This window comes from Thermobia domestica, chromosome 15 (genome assembly GCF_964235325.1).
Source record: "Thermobia domestica chromosome 15, izTheDome1.hap1.1, whole genome shotgun sequence".
Lineage (NCBI taxonomy): Eukaryota > Metazoa > Arthropoda > Insecta > Zygentoma > Lepismatidae > Thermobia > Thermobia domestica.
The window spans coordinates 140,495,039-140,513,425 of NC_137468.1; the positions used below are offsets into that span (position 1 = coordinate 140,495,039).

Sequence of the window (18,387 nt, forward strand, 5' to 3'; positions counted from 1 at the left end):
AAATTCCGGCTGAGTTAATTTTAGCTGGAGGCGAAAAATTGTGGAACAAGATACATAAACTCATTCTCCTTATCTGGAACAAGGAAGAATTGCCACAAGAGTGGAAAGAATCAATCATTGTTCCAATTCACAAGAAAGGCGACAAAACTGACTGTAATAATTATCGAGGCATTTCTCTTCTGTCAACATCCTATAAAATCCTTTCAAATATTCTCTTAGCAAGACTGATCCCATACGCAGATGAAATTATTGGAGATTATCAGTGCGGATTTAGACGAAATCGATCAACTATCGACCAAATATTTACCATTCGCCAAATACTCGAAAAGAAGTGGGAATGCAATACCCCAGTACATCAACTATTTATTGATTTTAGGAAGGCGTACGACTCGGTTAGGAGAGAAACATTATACAACGTTCTTACAGAACTTGGAATACCGAGAAAGCTAATTAGATTAAGATATGTTTAAGTGAATCCCAAAGTAAAGTTCGGGTAGGAAAATTTTTGTCCACGAGTTTTCACGTCGAAAATGGCCTGAAACAAGGAGATGCGTTGTCGCCATTATTATTTAACTTCGTTCTGGAATACGCTATAAGGAAAATCAAACATAGCAACCAGGGCCTAGAGTTGAACGGTATTCACCAGGCTATGGCATATGCTGATTATGTAAATTTAATAGGGGATGATAGGAGAACAATAGAAAGAAATGCAGAGGTCTTATTAAACGCTTGCAGGAACAAGGGTTTAGAAGTAAATGCAGAGAAAACTAAATACATGGAAGTGCGTTGGGACCGTAATACGGCAAATTATGGATGCGTTAAAATATTAAATAATACTTTTGATAAAGTGGATAGTTTCAAATATCTAGGATCAATATTAACAGAGGAAAATCATATTCACGAAGAAATTAAATGTCGACTAAAAGCAGGGAATTCGTGTTACTATTCGGTTCAAAATTTCTTGTCGTCGCGAATTCTGTCGAGGAACTTGAAGCTTAAAATATACAAAACGATAATTATGCATGTTGTTCTGTATGGCTGCGAAGCATGGCCACTTACTCTGAGGGAAGAACATAGACTAAAAGTATTTGAGAACAAGATCCTGAGACGAATATTCGAACCCAAGAGGAACGGGAATGGGGAATGGCGGAAACTTCATAACGAGGAACTAGATAATTTATATGGTTTACCCAACATTGTTAGGGTCGTCAAGTCTAGGAGGCTTAGGTGGGCGGGTCAAGTAGCTAGAATGGAAGAAAGTAGAAACGCTTTCAAAGTCTTGACTGGAAGACCAATCGGAAAATGACCATTAGGAAGACCTAGGCGCAGATGGGAGGACAATATTAAGATGGATCTCGCAGAGACTGGAATACAAAGTAGAAACTGGATGCAGTTAGCTAAGGATAGAAATCAGTGGAGAGCTTTTGTGAACGCGGCATTGAACCTCCGGGTTCCATAGGCCATAGAGTTAGTTAGTTAGTTAGATGTTAGGTGGAAAATTTTAAACCATATTTAACTGCACATTGAGCTATAAAATTGAATTCCTGTAGAGAAAAGTTAGACAACAACAAATTATAACTTTCCAATTAGTTTTCGGGAACCGGAAATTTTTCTAATATTTCGAGGTTGCACGTAAAAACTTTCGTAATGTTTCTCTCTCTGTCTCTCTCTCCCTTATATATATATATATATATATATATATATATATATATATATATATATATATATATGTGTGTGTGTGTGTGTGTGTGTGTGTATGTGTGTGTGTGTGTGTGTGTGTGTGTGGGTGTGTGTGGTTGTGGTGTGTGTGTGTGTGTGTGTGTGTGTGTGTGTGTGTGTGTGTGTGTGTGTGTGTGTGTGTGTGTGTGTGTGTGTGTGTGTGTGTGTGTGTGTGTAAAGCGCCGGGAAGGTAAATCGAGTTTGTAGTATACAAATATTCCATCCCATTGTTTAAAATGTAACAAGAAAGAGAAAAGAAACCTTTCTGAATTTATCAATTATTTCAAAACAGAAAATTCCATTGTTTCTTCACATATACGCCTGCCTATGTAATGAAATGTGATAACTACATAAAACAAAAGTTCCAGTTTCTTATGAAGATTATTTTTGTAACAGAAAATAAGAAGAAACGTTTTGATTTTATTGCGTTTAAAGCTATGAGAAAACATCGTCTTACGTATATTAAATTAACGAAATATGATTTTGTGAGGTCAAAGATGGATTCTGAGGGAAGAATACATTGAAGTTTTTGAAACGATTTTTGCAGAAACTAAGAATCGTTAGATGTTCACTTCATGAAACTTTTTCAGACTATATTTATTACAAACACATTTACGCTAAACAACGATGTAGTAATACGTAGAGTATGTTTTATGAATCGGAAAATTTTCCGTAAAATTTACATAACTGACGTTAAGACGTTCTCTTACTTAAGAAGTTTAATATCCTCGGACGGAAGAAGTGAGAAAGACCTAAGTCGAAGAATAGCGCAGGCTAAACAAGCATTCAATAGGAAAAGAGGACTTTTTTCTAACATCAAGAAATGTGTTGTTGGGTGTTTGAAAACGATTTATTAAGACTGTGGTATGGAGCGTGGCACTTTATGGATTAGAGACATGGACATTGAGGAAAACTGAAATATCCAAGCTGGAAGCATTTGAAATGTGGTGCGGCGCAGAATGCTGCGTATATTATGGACCGAAAGGAAAAGAAATGAAGACGTACTAAAGGAAGCTAATGAACTACGACAGATCATGAAGATAAAAGGAAAAAGAAGAAACAGTATGCTTGGCCATCTTATTCGTACTCCGATTGATCACCGTGTTGATGGAAGGAAAAGCAGAAGGAAAATCAGGAAGAGGAAGACCAAGAATAGAATTTCTAGATGCAGTTACGAAGAAGAGACCTTATCAAAGTATAAAACAGCTGTCCCAAGGGAAAGAAAAGTTTTAAAATTTCCATATTGTCCACCGACCCATGGTTAAGAAGAGAAGAATAGCTTTCACTGTACAATTAAGTTTCATTCCTAGTAGATTGGAGTTTAAAATCCTTTTACAACACTTAGCTGTCTGATAAATGGTAGCTTAATTCAGGATCGTTACTACGTGCACTCTTACTTGCTTTATTTGTTTAATTCACAATATACAGAATGTATCGTTGAAGAAATACAAGAGCGTAACTCATAGCTTTGTCACCTCTTTCTTTCAAAGGAAGGTCGCTCGATACAGTGGCTTATTTAAAATTCCAACCGCGCTATTCTTTGTTACCACCAAAATTGCCCTGAGATTATCGTTGACACTTGCCACGCAATAAATTGGTTCTTGGCTTTCGTCCAAGATGTCTTTTTTTTTTTTTTTTTCAGGAAGGAAATGATAAGCAGACAAAAAAAAAGTAAGTGTGTGCGAAGTAAGGTTCTCCATTTCCCGTGACTAGAGAAGTGGCAGCCAGTCTCTCTCATTATTTCGATAGATAATCATCAAAGCGCAACCACTGTGAATACCATATTTATTTTCAAAGAGCCACATAAAGTTTAAAATTGAAAACGAAAAGCAAGCACAGTAAAATCTAAATGAGTTACGAAGTCGAGTTACCGTTCTCGATCTAGAACAGTTATCAAGTGTATAATTATTAGTGTGAGAAGGATGATTTTTTTTTTAAAAAAAATGCGATTTTCTCAAAAACAACTCAGGCGATTTTGTTCATATTTCATAAACATTTTATTAATAGCTCTATTTAAAGGAATGAGTATATGAAGTAAGATAGTTCGTTAGAGAGAGCTCCCTCGTGGTTATACGCAACTTCAGCGCGGAGATCTGGTTTCGATTCCAAGCGGGAGCTCATGAGATTCGGATTCCACGTTAACCTGAAGGTCGGCATCTATGATAGCTCCATATCTTATATAATCTTGCTGCTGAAGAACACGCTAAACTCTATTCCAACCAATCAAGGAATCATTACGTATTCAAATAGCATCTTCACCTTGAAGAGGTAGAAGATAAATCCTATAAAGATAAATCATTCGAGGTATAACGTTCAGATACGAGGGCAACCAGACAAATCTTCTGTTTTGAAATCCCTACCTCTGTATTTGGTCTACGTTTGAGACGTACTAAAAATAACGCAAAATGTATAGTATTGCTACAAATGAGACTTCGTTTCTTTGATTTTATAGAGGATTTTAAATAAACTCTAACTCTGAACTCTTGAAAATGTTAAATTTCCAAGTCTGCGGGCTACGGTTGGGACATTGTAATATGTTTGTTTACTGCGTGATATCCGAATGATGTTTTGCGTTAACTGATGAGATCTTATCTTTCCCAGTGGCCTAGTAGCTCGTGCGCGTGCCTTTGGATCAGTGTTAACAAAACATTGACATAAAAAGTTTGTGACAATGAAACGATAAATAAAATGACTTCAATTTTGAGTGAAACGACGCTACCAATTATTAGAATCATAATACTCCCGACCAACACTATTGTAATGTACAGTAGAAAAGCGGTACACAGGGTTTTTTTCTTTTCTCTTACCTTTTATTATAAAAAGTTCTATCCAGGTTTATGTACACAGTACTACAAAATAAGTAGATGCCTTTAGTAATAATCCTTTCTCTATGGGTTTAGACCTTCTGCCCAGAGCAGCGTAGAGACGGAACGGAACCTCTTGTCCAGAGCAGTGCAGAAAAAGAAAGGAACCTCTTGCCCAGAGCAGCGCAGAGACGGAAAGGAACCTGTTGCCCAGAGCAGCGCAGGGACGGAAAGGAATCTCTTGCCCAGAGCAGCGCAGAGACGGAAAGGAACTTTTTGCCCTCAGCACCGCAGAAGTGGGTTAATAACTCCTGTCCAGTCCAGCGCGGAGATTGGCAGGATTAGGGATTCTCTACTGCTCAGAGCAGCACGAAGATAAAGGTGGGAAATGATCAGCTGTAACTGATGTCTTCTGCCTATTGACGTGCTCTTTTATAGCCAAATTTTGAGGCGGAGGGGGTGTAGAGGTCTCTTCGTGATTTTTCGTGTGCTCCTCGTATTTCTTCGGAGACGGCATCCATCGGCTACTTGTGATTCTTGTGAAGAAGCACATAGTGGTGTTTATAAAAATGAGGGGACAATGCACTATAAAGTATTTACATTGTACGATTTTTAGAAGTGCATAAAAATTGAAGGTTCACAAAAGAAGCAAAAATGTAGCACCCAGTTCACTTTAACTCATACTTCTACAGCGAAACTACTCGTTTTCAGTACCACATTACTTGTGCCTCTCAATGGAAGCTGTGCAAAGTTTTACGACTTTCCATCTTGGAATTTCTCTCTGTTAGAGAGCACAGAGTAACAGAAAACAAAACGGGATGGTGGAAGGGTGGTCATATTGTAGACTTACGCAAATAAAAATTAATAAAAAGGAAGAAAAGAAACATATATGAAAATTGATTCGAACTAATAATGCTTGACTGCAGAAGGACAAGTTGTTTGTAACACGGAAGTCTGTATTTGTAAGCCTCCCAATTTCCATTAGAAACAAATAACTACAAAACGTCACCAATGGAATTTTTTGTCGCTATCTTCGAGTCAAATCCTTTAGATTTACCAACTTTTCTCCCAAATTGGCTACATTACTTTGGTAGAAAGCAACTTACACTGGATATTCGTGTCTCATTCTATTTCATCACCATGAGTAAAACAGCATCAAGCTAGACACCTGTCTCTTTTTTATAAGAAGAGTAAATTTATGTCCACGTCTTCTCTTCCCCATATAGATTCGGCGCTGAAAAGGGATGATAAACTTCGATAAAGAAACAACAATGAGTTTGTTTGTGGCCTCTTATTTTCAAATCTCCGCAACAAGATGTTTGCTTTCAATGGGTGTATGTTACGATACTCTGACCTCAAGAAGAATATATATCATGTCAGCCGAATCGGACTCCCGCATCAGAACGTTGGCAACGCCAGTGTAAGCAATTGTTAAGCAGAGAACAGTGCGCAAGATCAAACGTCACTGTAAAAGGATTGGTCGACGTAAAAGTAGCACTAAAGAAACCAAAGGGTGAGGTTAGATTTACATTGAAGTTGCACCACCCAGGCGTGACGTAATATCACATGGTACTATCATTGTGATGGACTGAAACGAGCACTGTGAGGCTTCTACCCCCTTCGATCGCTGACGCTCGCTCAGCTGTGTTTCGTAACGTAAGTATATCACTTTATTTTTAATCGATAATGTTGTGTGTGCAAAGTGGTCTAATACCACATGACATTTCGTCACGCTCGAGTTTTGCAACTTCAGTGTAAATTTAACCTAATCGAAGATTAAACGTCCATTCTGCTACAGTGGAAAATAGTTGTGTATTTCTTACAAATTAATTTTGAAAAATGTATTAACAGATAAATCAAGTAAAGTGAGAATTATTTTATTAAAGGAATACAAACCACATTGATAACAAGGTGTAGTCGTGTTCAAAAAATTGATTATGTCACTCTGCAAGTACTGGTGCCTTCTCCAATATCCAATCAATATTCTTCATATTCGCTTTACCTAGGTGTTAAAAAAACCTCACAGTACACGAACATTACAAGTTACTTCACGAAAACTTAAAATATCATAAATAGTCACTAATCTAAAATGAGGTCAATTATCAACTATTATAAAAACTATTAGGAACATCAGTTTAATAGTTTGACTTCCCACTGCTAATTGTTAGCTCCTATAAATTATGTTCACTTAAAATAAGGGCTGATGGACAAGCAATCTTTTCTATGCTAATTCTGTAATTGCATATTTTAAAGTAATTCATAATAAGTTTGTTTCATTAGGACAGTGGTTCCCAATTTCTTTTGACTGGTGACACACTTTAATGAAAACCTATGACACCGTGACACAGTTGTTTTATTATTATTATTATTATTATTATTATTATTATTATTATAGCATAGGAGTGTAAGATTATAAGTTTCTATAAAGTATTGAGTGATTGTGCAGTACTTAGTTCCTGCCGTTGAAGGTGTTAACTGACATTTGTCTATCACAAAATTGATTTTATCTATTTTAAATGCTTCAGCATTTCTTTACATTCTAAAATTTCGCGACAGAGCCTATAGTATCAAAGATGGAATTACTAACTTAATTTCAATACTGATACAGGGTAGGACAGAGCAATTTGCTTATTTAAAAAAAACAATTTAAAAAGAAGTAATGCAGATATATATTTAATTCTTTGAACAGCATCAAGTACAATATTTAAATTTTATGTTTACACAGCATTAAAGATGAAGTCAGGCAGATGACGTGTATTATTCTCAATAGACTGCGTTAATCGAACTCGGAAGTTTCGTTCAAATCTTTCCAGGATATAGACGGGTATGTTGGCAACAGCATGTTGAATGTTTTTCTTCAGGTGAGCCTGGGTCTTATGGCGATCATTGTAAACAAACGATTTGGATAGTACATAAAAAAGATGGTCGCAGCGGGCTAAATCAGGCGACTGTGTTGCAATTTCGCGAGCATTAAAATCGCATGGATGAAGTTTCTGCATCACAGCTAGTTTTTAGGGATGAAATTTTAGTCCTTCGTGAAGGATCCGCCTCACAGAACGAGTAGACAACCCAACAGCAGCTGCATGTTTGCAGGAAGTGCTGAGAGAATCGCAAAACAGACATTCTTACCATGTCAATGTTTTGGAGTGGCCGTGCTGTTCGTGGAAGCCTAGTTTTTTCTTCCCATTACAAGTTTCCCTGAAGTGTTTTACCAAAGAAACAATCAACTATCGACCACAAACATGACCACGGGACGCAATATTGAAACGGGTACGAAATGCACGTTGCGTGGCGGTGATTGAGCGACCGCTAGAAAAGTATGCCTCGATAGTGAATGCGCACTCCACCTTCACCCACTCCATGATGCAAAACAAATTAAGATAACGTACAGCTTTATGTTCCGCCCTCTCGAATGTACCTATCCGCACCCTCCTCGTAACAACCATCGCTTCACGACTCCAAATTCAAATAACAATTTACTCTGCTACACTCTGTACTATGAATGAAGATCAAAAGTAGGACATGTCCGTGCTTCTACCTTATTTCTTACATTGCATAACGAATTATGTGATACTGAAAATCTATTACCACTATCTTTATTTTTGAGATATCAATAAAATTGTCATATTGATTTTGAAAAACTACATACAAAGAAACTTATTCTTTCAGTATACGGGACTTTCTGGACTTCTGGAAAGAAATATATTATTCCATAGTGTAGTAATAATGAAATATGACCAGAATCGTTTTGGCGAAAATTTATACCACCATTATATAAGGTTGCTAGCAAAATATTAAATTGTACACTATACTATATTATAGAGTTCTTCACTAGATCATTTACGAAATGCAAAGAAGTTCCCCCATGCCGTAAACGTCGCCAACACCTAGTGGCCTACTTGCCGGTGAATGTCGATCTTCGCTATAGCGACGCGTTGAAGGACTGCCGCTAGTGTGCCACTGGCGGCAGGGTTTCGTCGAGTCGAAAGAGATATCTAGAGTGAAGTATTGAAGTTACCACCGCGTAGCAGAGATGACTTTATTTTGGTCCGCGCTTCTTCGATTCGTCGCGGAGAATCGCGAAGGGACCAACATGAACTATCGCTAGTCATGTGCATGCGGTTTTATTCTTCCTGACTAACTGTTTCTAAAGTGAGCTACGGGGGTCAAGAATAACCCCTGCCTTTACATCATGAAGTGAAAAATCTTGATATGAGTGCGTATAATTGTATGAATTTAGATGACAACTGTAGCCGATCATTAGAAAGTGAATATGGAAGAACCATGAAATAAAGTAAATAGACGTAATAGTCATTTTGTTATAAAATTACATGGCGAACGGATTTTATCTAATCTCAAACGGTTATCGTCAAATATAAACGGTTACAGTACTCTGATTAGCTAAATTAGAAATACCTCAACGATTTATGCCAATACAAGCGATGTTTTCTATATTGTCTCCGTGGCCAAGTCGGAAGAGCACGCGCCTAGTAATCCAAAGGTTGGTGGTTCGCGCCTACCCTGGGGCATGTATTTTTCTTACTTTTTTAAAAAGTGTTTTTTTAGACTCTCCTTAATGTAACAAATTACGCATATGGGCGATTTAACATATTTTGGGGGAGTAATTTTGTTGTTTATTGGTGTTTCATCGCGTCTCGGCCGCTGGTGGTATAATTTTCAAAACGGAAGTGGGGCCGCCGCGGATCGTCGCTCCGGGGAAGCCAATTTTTGGCGAGATATTTCTAGTCGCCCATCGGTGGTCCTCCGACGCCTACGGCATGGGGTCATTAAGATCATTTTTAAGAAAGCCTGAAATAAAATATCGAAAATACGAGTAAATCATATGAAATTAAAATCAAGTATATATATTTTTTTTAAATGTAGTTAAGCCGGAAAAAGATTTCTAACAATTTATGTATTGTGTAAATTTCCCCATTCTCCTCTCCCTTATCCTATTGTTCTTGACAATAGAACTATTTACTTAAGCTATATAGCAGGAATATGCTAAGTTTAACTTAAAATCAGATTAATTTTACAAAAGTTACTCTTGGTATTTATATAATATATTGAATGTTAGAGACTTCTTTAAGTTCGTTTCAATAATACATACTGCATAGTACTATAATTTCCTGTTAATTACTATTTATTTATTTTTATTTTTATTATTAGTATTATTTTTACATTCGGAAACAAACAAATTTTGTATAAACAGAAATATCAATATTGCGTATAGCCTAATAGAAAACATACGCATTTTGCATAACGAACTTCTGAAGACATACATATCCACATACGATATTATTCAAAACTGTTGAAACTTCATAACATTTTTGAGAGATGGCAGGGAGAGCAGTTCTTATCTTTAGTGAAGTTTCTCTCCTCCAAAATGGATTCAAAAGTAAAACTAAACGTAGTATTTGCAGAAAAAAGAACCACATGATATTGTTTTCTTTCAGAAGTGCACAAGTGTTTGCTTGCGCTCACCTGTGCAAATGTTTTTGTAAATTCTTGAAGGATTTTGAGATTGGTTCTCTGACAAAAATAAATCGACGTTTAGTTTGCTTACAGCTTCTTTGGATATTTTCTTTTATTTTAGTTTTTTTTTTTGAAGATGTTCTAAGCCCAGGAACCTTATTAACTAAGTGATCTCTTCGGTAACTTAATTTAGTAGTGACCTACTATGGCACGGCATAATGTAGCATAGCTGCCTATGACGTAAAAGTTTAAAGAATAAAACATCGGGCAGTATTCAGAGAGAATTCGTTAATCAAGCATTAGTCATGCGATTAGTTAGTGTCGTATTAGTTCTGGACTAAGGAGGGTGTGGCTTTTGGTATTCAGTCTGCTTCGAGTTCAGCTAATGAGTTGATTTGGGTATGATTGCCAACTAGATGTGAGAAAAATAGATGTGGCAACTACAAAAAAAACTAGACATGCACATGCGTAGTCTGTAAAAATGAAATACGAAATTCAAAAAACTTATAGTCACAAAATCGAATTATGATTAAACTAATTCATTTCTGAGGAATGTATTTATGGCAAGAACAAGTAGAAGTCAATTAATATTAGCGATAATAGGAGGATTATGTTGTAATTATAAGGGAAGATAATTTATCGATCAATTGTATCACTCAGATAACTGGAAATTTTCAACTCATTTCTTAGAGCTCCCTTTAAGAAATGGTTCTGCTATTGTAGATGACTCCGCTAAATAGCTACCATATTCAATCCAACCGATGAGATGAAAGGCAAGAAAGACAGTAATTGCCTTTGTATTCTCATAATGTAAGTTTATTATGGCTAAATCGTGGCTAAACCAGGGTAGAATCTGCTCTAAATGTGACTAACTTAACTACTATATACTAATCAGAGATTCTGAATACACATGATAATCGTGCGTTACCCAAACTCTTAGTATGGCGCTAATCATACGTCAAAACGACTCTGCATAAGGCCCATCGTATTTGGAGTCGTTCTTACTTGCAATTAGCGTCATACTAAGGGGTTTGATTACCACATGAATTATGCTTTAGTCAAGCCCTTTGTATGACGCTAATCCCATGTAAAAACGACTCTGAAAATTAAACAATTAAGAGTTTAATGTTTAAACTTGCTACCGCCTTTAATATTTCATTTATATAATTATTTACGCATATTCTATGATGGCCAAAAGGCTGCCCCCTGTGCAAATGTATTCCTTAATAGTTTGGTTACCAAGAATAATTTGCAAGCCTTTGGTATTAAGCTGATTATTAGAAAATGCACTTTCAAATGTTCTTGCCTCTCAACCCTAATTGGATTAGACACATAAAACTAAAAGTAGAGATGGGGTGACCCCCACGTACGGTTTTAAAGTTCTTTGGGTCCTCGAAGTTCTATTCTTACATTATTCAGCTTGCAAAATTGAGTACAAATAATATTCGCGGGCAATTGTGTAGTGGAAATGGAAAAGGCTGAAAGTGCCAAAAAATAAAAAATCGATTTTTTGCATGGAATATGTTGTAAACGACATCGCCAATAACCTAGAGAAGGTCCAAAGTGCCAGAAAAATTCCTACTAGTTTCTAGAGCACTCGCAAGGAGCAGCACCTTTAAAGGATAAAGCACAGTTTTAGGAAGTTTTTATTGAATACTGGAAATTTTACTTTGTGGCACTTTCAGCCTTTTCCATTTCCATTACACAATTGGAAATTTTTCCTGATAATTTCTCTTTATCCACATGATCGTATCTATTGTTTATGAAAAAAGACGTCTTATGTTTAATATACCATATAAAACGTCAGTTTGTGGTTCTGTTCATTAATAGAAATTTTGATATGTCGATTAGTCTTTATTTGAAGTATTTACAAAAAAAAATCAATACCGAATTGATATGCGTGTCAACGTCTCTTTGGATCTGCTGAATGTAAAATATGTGAACATAGCATTAACGAGAGAGAAGTCCGAGAAGGGCTTTTAAAACTCTGGATGTAATGTTTCGTAAGGCTTTGATACACATAAGGAGAATAGTTAATTCGTTTGTATTAATTTTGGAAATTCCACCGCGACAAAGTGAGTATAAAGGGGGAAAATTATTATTACGTTATCATGTTTTTTGAACTGTTAGACATAACAGCACGAAATTAAGTATACATTTTTTAAAGATAATATACGTCTTAATTTACAAATTCAATATGAAGAATGCAGAGGCAAGTCGCACAAAAGGATGATGGTACAGAAAATATTGTATGCGATAACGCGAAAGAGCACTTGCTATTCTTAAATAGTGAAAAGGCGTACTTTGTAATAACCAATTTTACACTTATGAATGAATATTGTATATCCTCTCTGACCAAGTTGTTGGCAATCTGAATTGTTTCAGTGCTGATGATGTTGGTTCGGAGAAAATCAAATGCATTTCAACATCAGAACCGAGTTTTGACTCCGCCTTAGCCGGTCCCATGCCCGTGTTTAGAAAGGAAGAGAGTCTCTTTTTGAGGGAAACAAAAATCACAGTTGTGACCCACTCATTGAGAGAATACCTAGGTACTCTGGATAACTAAAGTCTGCAACGAGAGCGCCCTGTGGCAAATTCTAAGGGCGCATGTTACTCTAATTTATGACCATGACCATGCCATTGCAAACTTGTGGTTGCAACAAATAGAGTTGAAGGTAGCTTTCGACACACAGATTTCATGATGAGGCAGTCAGCACCAGGTCGGACGAGGAGCTGATAGTAAAAGCAGTCGGTAGCGGCGGTGGAAGATACAATTTACAAGGCTTCGGTCATATTATTCGAGGATTTAATTCATAACGGAGGGTTCTTCCGCTTCTTTCAGTTGGAAGCCCGGTGCGTCTGTTCCTATGAGCAGAAGAATGTGAAGATGGGAAGAACTTTTGGTGTCGGAATTCTTCAACTGACTATTTGTCGATCGCTAATAGACTAGTCACCGGCAGCATCTCTTTACCAGACGAGGACACTGAACTGATGCTGACGGATGGCTAGCGATCGTCCATCGATGCTCGAAATAATATTTGCCATTTATGATTGGACTGAGAGTCCGGGAAATGTTAGTCCACTTAAGAACTTATATTTTTATAGTGCTGTGGCATTTCCTCCGACGCTTCAAGCCACTGCGGCCCTATTCATGGACAGAAGATCCTGAAAGTGTACAGTTTGCTGTTTCAATCTTTCATTTTCAGAACTGAGTTTTAAATTGTCGGGTTTCCAGCGTCGACGGCATCATAAACAAGGAAAGAAGAATTAAAACACACACATACATTATATATATATATATATATATATATATATATATATATATATATATATAAAGGATAAAGAGATATAAAAACAAATTGACGATCTCTTCTGTATGTGACGTGACTTATCAGACCAAGATTGTTCATGTGTATCCATGTACGTATAACATCCTGAGAAAAGTATGGTCAGAATCTGAGTTGAGTTACTCCATAATTTCATTTGCATATTGCTGAGTACTTCACTGTAAAATTAAGTTGTCGAAAAGATGCAGATACTGATAGGCTACCATAAAGACGAAATCCAAGAGCTACGGTACAGCACAGAAAGTTCCATCACTGAGCCAGTAATATGTCTGCTTCCAAAGTACTGTATTGTTGCAAAATCTAATGATACAGAAAGTTAATTAATTCTGGGAAGGTCACATTTTAGTACGTATTTTCCGATGCATGCTTCAGTTTTCCCATCATAGATAAAATGAGCTACAAACACAGATTTGCTGTTCAGTGTGGAGATGAATCATAAGCTCCACTATGAAAGTCATATAGTACGACGATATGTAGAGGGACGAGAAACGAAATGAATACCATCGATTAAGCCGAATTCGAAACGGATTCGTGAAGTTGACACTGCTTCTGTGGAGCGACATTAAGACAGTAACGGCGTCAGAAAATCCACCCATTCAGCGTTCTATGTCCGGTTACGTGTGAACCAATTACAATCTCGCAAAATGTGAGTGATAAGGAGGATGTTTATGCGACGAAAGCCGCCATCTAGTCTAACAGAGAATCAACTGTGGACGTGTGCCATCTGGCTGGAGATCGGTGGAGATTGTAGTCACCGTAAACGAGGCATGGATATATTTCACCAATTGTGGAGAGGTTCGAACCACTATACAAACTCGATGCAAAAGAGATTAGGTTATTTTGTTTGTCAAGTCATTGCATCGAAAATTAACCGGTTTCATGAGTATGGCTGATTTTGTTATTGGGGAAAATCAAAGTTACTTCACGTTGCGAACAATATGAAAATGAATGCTGCGTATTACCATGAGCGTAATTTAAGAGAGATTTACAACGAAATCCTCACACTGTTGAAGCGGAAGTGGTAGAACTGCATCAGGATAGAGCGTACAACCACACTGGCAAATCATTGTTGGAACACTACAGCGGATGGAAGCTAGCACTGGGATTAGAGCGAGTCTATTCACCTACATCCCAGTGAGGAGTCACGAATCCAATCCAGTGGACTACTGTGCATTTGGACTTCTAAAATATTGTCTCTCTTTACTTGAGGTATAATAGTTTCCAATCTGGAAAGCGTCTCAATAAGGGTGGAATAAAAATAATCCTTGTACACCTCTAGTTCAAAGTGCAGTTGCAGAAAATCAAGACTAATGATACTCGCATAGAATATAACGAGTGATGGATGGGTGGAGTGTCGTAGTTGAGTAAACTATTCAAAGTCGAATATATGGAAGCCAATCAGCCTTTGTATTATCTAAAGTGAACAACATGTTAAATATATTTATCTTAATATTACAAACACTATCAAGCCTCTTATTTTAAAAATCTACTAGAAGAATATACAGATAGTTTTCAAACTAATGGTTATTGAATTAAAATTAAGTTACAGAGGAAGAATTTTCATATTTATTTAAATCAACCACAAAATAATTGTCTGCCAAGGGCATTCGGATTATAAACAGTTTAAGTCATTGTATGGGAAATATGTGGCAACTGAAGAAAATAAACTTTTCACACTAAAAAAATGCATCTCAATGTAGTTCATTATTTTCTTCATTTCTATATATATAATACCAGCTGGAGTGTCTATTCTTCGCTCGGGAAAGACATTTTATGTACACAAATTGAAAAATTAAAATAATATTGAAATTGCCTACTTTTTCCCTTTAGAAATGGAATTTTCGAAAACGCTAGAACACGTTTCTATGATTTTGTGTGGGGTGTGCGTGTATGTGTGTGTGTGAGAGAGAGAGACAGAGGAAGAGTTTAAATGCAGAGTTTCATCTAATTTGAGGGAATCTTTGAGGCACATTTTTTGGCATATAATTTGAACCTTCTACTGCCTTAGAATATACATTGTAATCAAAATGAAATAATAAAAACCCGTCTCAAGCTTCATTCTATGCTCCAAACTAAATTTCAAAAGGTTCATCCGTCTTGATATGAAAAGGCGGTATGGAACCAGTGGCCCTCGATTTCTGTTTAATTTTGAAGGTGTTGTCAGATATTCAAAGATCCAAGGAAAGATTGGTATATTTTGGGGGAGTGGGAAGGTCTTCTCAGGCTCACCAGTATGGGCACGCATGCATGAAACAAAAATTTCACTTATTGTGTATTTGTTCTACGTTTCCTACTTTCCTTACGTTATTTTTAACTTTGTTAACATGGAGAGAGCACTAACACCTTTAAAAAATTTCAGCTAGATTGATAAAGAATTGTATTTAGGAAAGGTTCAGTGTTTTGCTCTTGTGTGAAGAGTTGTTAGTTCGATCCTAAGCTATCTGAATTTGTTATGGACATGGCCTGTGGTCGGAGTTCCCCTACTATTTATTAATCATATGACATATTTCGCCTAAAGCCGTAACAGTAGAACATTACTAAATAGTTTTACTTTATATATGTATAATACCTAGAATAGTGCAAATAACTTCTAATGTTACACACTGTGAGTAAGAGAAAAAAAAATCTTACCTTGCCTATGCTTTTCAGTGTAGCCAATTCTAGCATAATATTGTAGTACATTCTGAGTCTGTTTTTCTGAATTTCGTAACAATGTCCAAAATACTAAGGCATTCTAGAACAAGTGTTTAAACAATTCTTCATACAAACATACTTGTTTAATTATTCAAACGTAAGACAGATGAAGCAACCAGTTAGCGATGCATCTCAAAGCTCTTATAGTCTCAACAACTCCCAATACAGTCAACAATGAACACTCCTACAGGCCAAAAGAAATCGAAAATACGTAACTGGAGTTATTGCAAAACACCATTATATTATAGATGACATGAACACATGATTTCACGGCTTACTCTAAAAACAAACCAAGAAAAGCGTGATACAAATTTGTTCGACGCATATCTCTCTAATAGTACACATCTTCGTTACAAATATAAGGGATGAGCAACTGAGGCCATTTTATATTTAAACTGTTTGTTGCGAGGAGATAATGCTTTAACAATACCGATATTTACCTAAGTAAAAATACTGATTGTTAACTTCAGCTGTCGTTTTTCCATTTTTAAAAGCCAGACAATTAATTATCATTTTTGGTCAAAAAGTCGAATGTTACATTATTATTAGCTTTTAATAATGATAATAAAAGAAGCCCAAAGATGAGACACATTTGTATACCGATCAACAGATCTCATCAAATCTGAAAAAGCATTTCATTATAACACTAGTAAGACACCTTTTGATTACGCCAAAATTGTGATTAACTTTTAAATTTTTATTTACGCATAATCTTGACAAGAGATAAGATATATCAATTGATAGAACACTTTTTCTTAAAAGTGAAGTTTCACTCCCATCCAAATATGGGCGGGCCGCAGAAGGTGACGCATTATCTGGAGCCATGAGCATAACTTTACTTGTAGGTCTATGTGGATAGGTATCAGGAATTTATTTATTTATTGCATTTTTATTTACGCATATAAGAAGATTTTAGGATGACATGTAGCCTAAATGATGAAGTGTAGGTAATAGAAACAAGGACTTAGGATGTTAGTTGCGACGATGGTGTCTAAACCCGCTCCGAGATGCCAGAACAGAAGATTGACACTTGGAGCCCTGTTAGTTGACAAAGGGATGCATTGATGAAATTACATGCAATGGATGAAGGGATGGTGCCAATAAATGCGACGACGGGGTTTTAGAGAACAGCGGTCAGATCACTTTCGTGGATAGCAAGATAATAATCTATTGGTGAACAATCATAACGTGGTAAACCTGGTATATGGTCTAACATGTAAGAATTCATGAAGAATCGGATGAGTGTATGATATGCAGCGTTGAATGTAACGAGAGCGGAAGTCTCTACAGATGACGTAAGAATTTTGGTATTATTGTGCGAGGTAGATCTCAGAAGTTGGAGTGCGTGGCGGCAATAAATAAGCAAGGCTTAAGATATCATGCTCCTGGACTGTAGCTTGTCATAAAACTTTTGTGAAGCTTATAACCAGGTGACATGTCCATGTGTAAGAGCAGGACGAACACAAACGTTTTTTATATATATATATATATATATATATATATATATATATATAGAATATACATAAAGAATGAGTTTGGTGCCTTTTAATTAGTGCCTCTCAAACTGCGTAACAAGTTCATCCGACGGCGAATATTAGCTTGTAACTTTGAAAGGAGGGAGAAGAAGTATTTGAGAGTTACAGGATCCATATACTCGTGTTTACATGAAAAGGAGGGAGTTCCAAGAGAGGTTTGTCGAAAATGACACCAAGGTACTTCACACTATTTGTAATGGTATTGGCAAGCTTAGTAATGAAAGATGTAAACGTTCCGGATTTCGTGTAAGTAGTACTTGTGTTTAAGTCCAAATAATGTCATTCATTTTTTAGGTGGATTTAAGTTTCCATTTGAGACACTAACTGGAAATATATCGTTCTTAGTAACGTACAACGTCCTTAGTAACGTACAAATACACAATCCAACAAATAAGCTAAGTGTTTTTATGCCATATACAATGTTCTGGGCTGTCCTCTTTTATGAGTATATCCACCGTCGCTGACGTGCCCGCTCCCCACGGACACTCCCAGGCGGCACCGCTGCTGCACTCCTATTCTGATTTTGTTACGCAGCATTCGTACCTTTCACTGACCATCTAACATAAGTTGGCTCGTGTGTTTTGCACAATAGTTCTTATATATGTACACTGAAGTCCTCCTAAAGGAAAACTACACAGAGGAATGCAATTCCACTCCACAAAAATGATTGTTTAAGATACAGAGAATGTATGGATCCGTACGATAAATCTGCACCCAATAACTATCTCTTAAAATGTACATTCTTATTTATATTCTATATTTTGTTTCCCTTTTATCAACAACAAATTAAGAAAAGAAAGAGTAAACGTATTA

At 36.5% G+C, this 18,387-nt stretch overlaps 1 protein-coding gene and 1 long non-coding RNA gene across 3 annotated transcripts in view; both read right to left on the reverse strand.

The window, feature by feature from the left end:
- Epac (Exchange protein directly activated by cAMP) overlaps nucleotides 1-18,387 on the reverse strand; it is a 1,466,091-nt gene that overhangs the window by 1,221,654 nt on the left and 226,050 nt on the right. The window lies entirely within an intron of this gene.
- LOC145671913 (uncharacterized) lies at nucleotides 6,385-16,423 on the reverse strand. Its single transcript, XR_014128574.1, has 2 exons — nucleotides 15,977-16,423; nucleotides 6,385-6,525 (listed from the first exon to the last, which is right to left on the reverse strand). It is a non-coding gene; the product is annotated as an uncharacterized LOC145671913 (long non-coding RNA).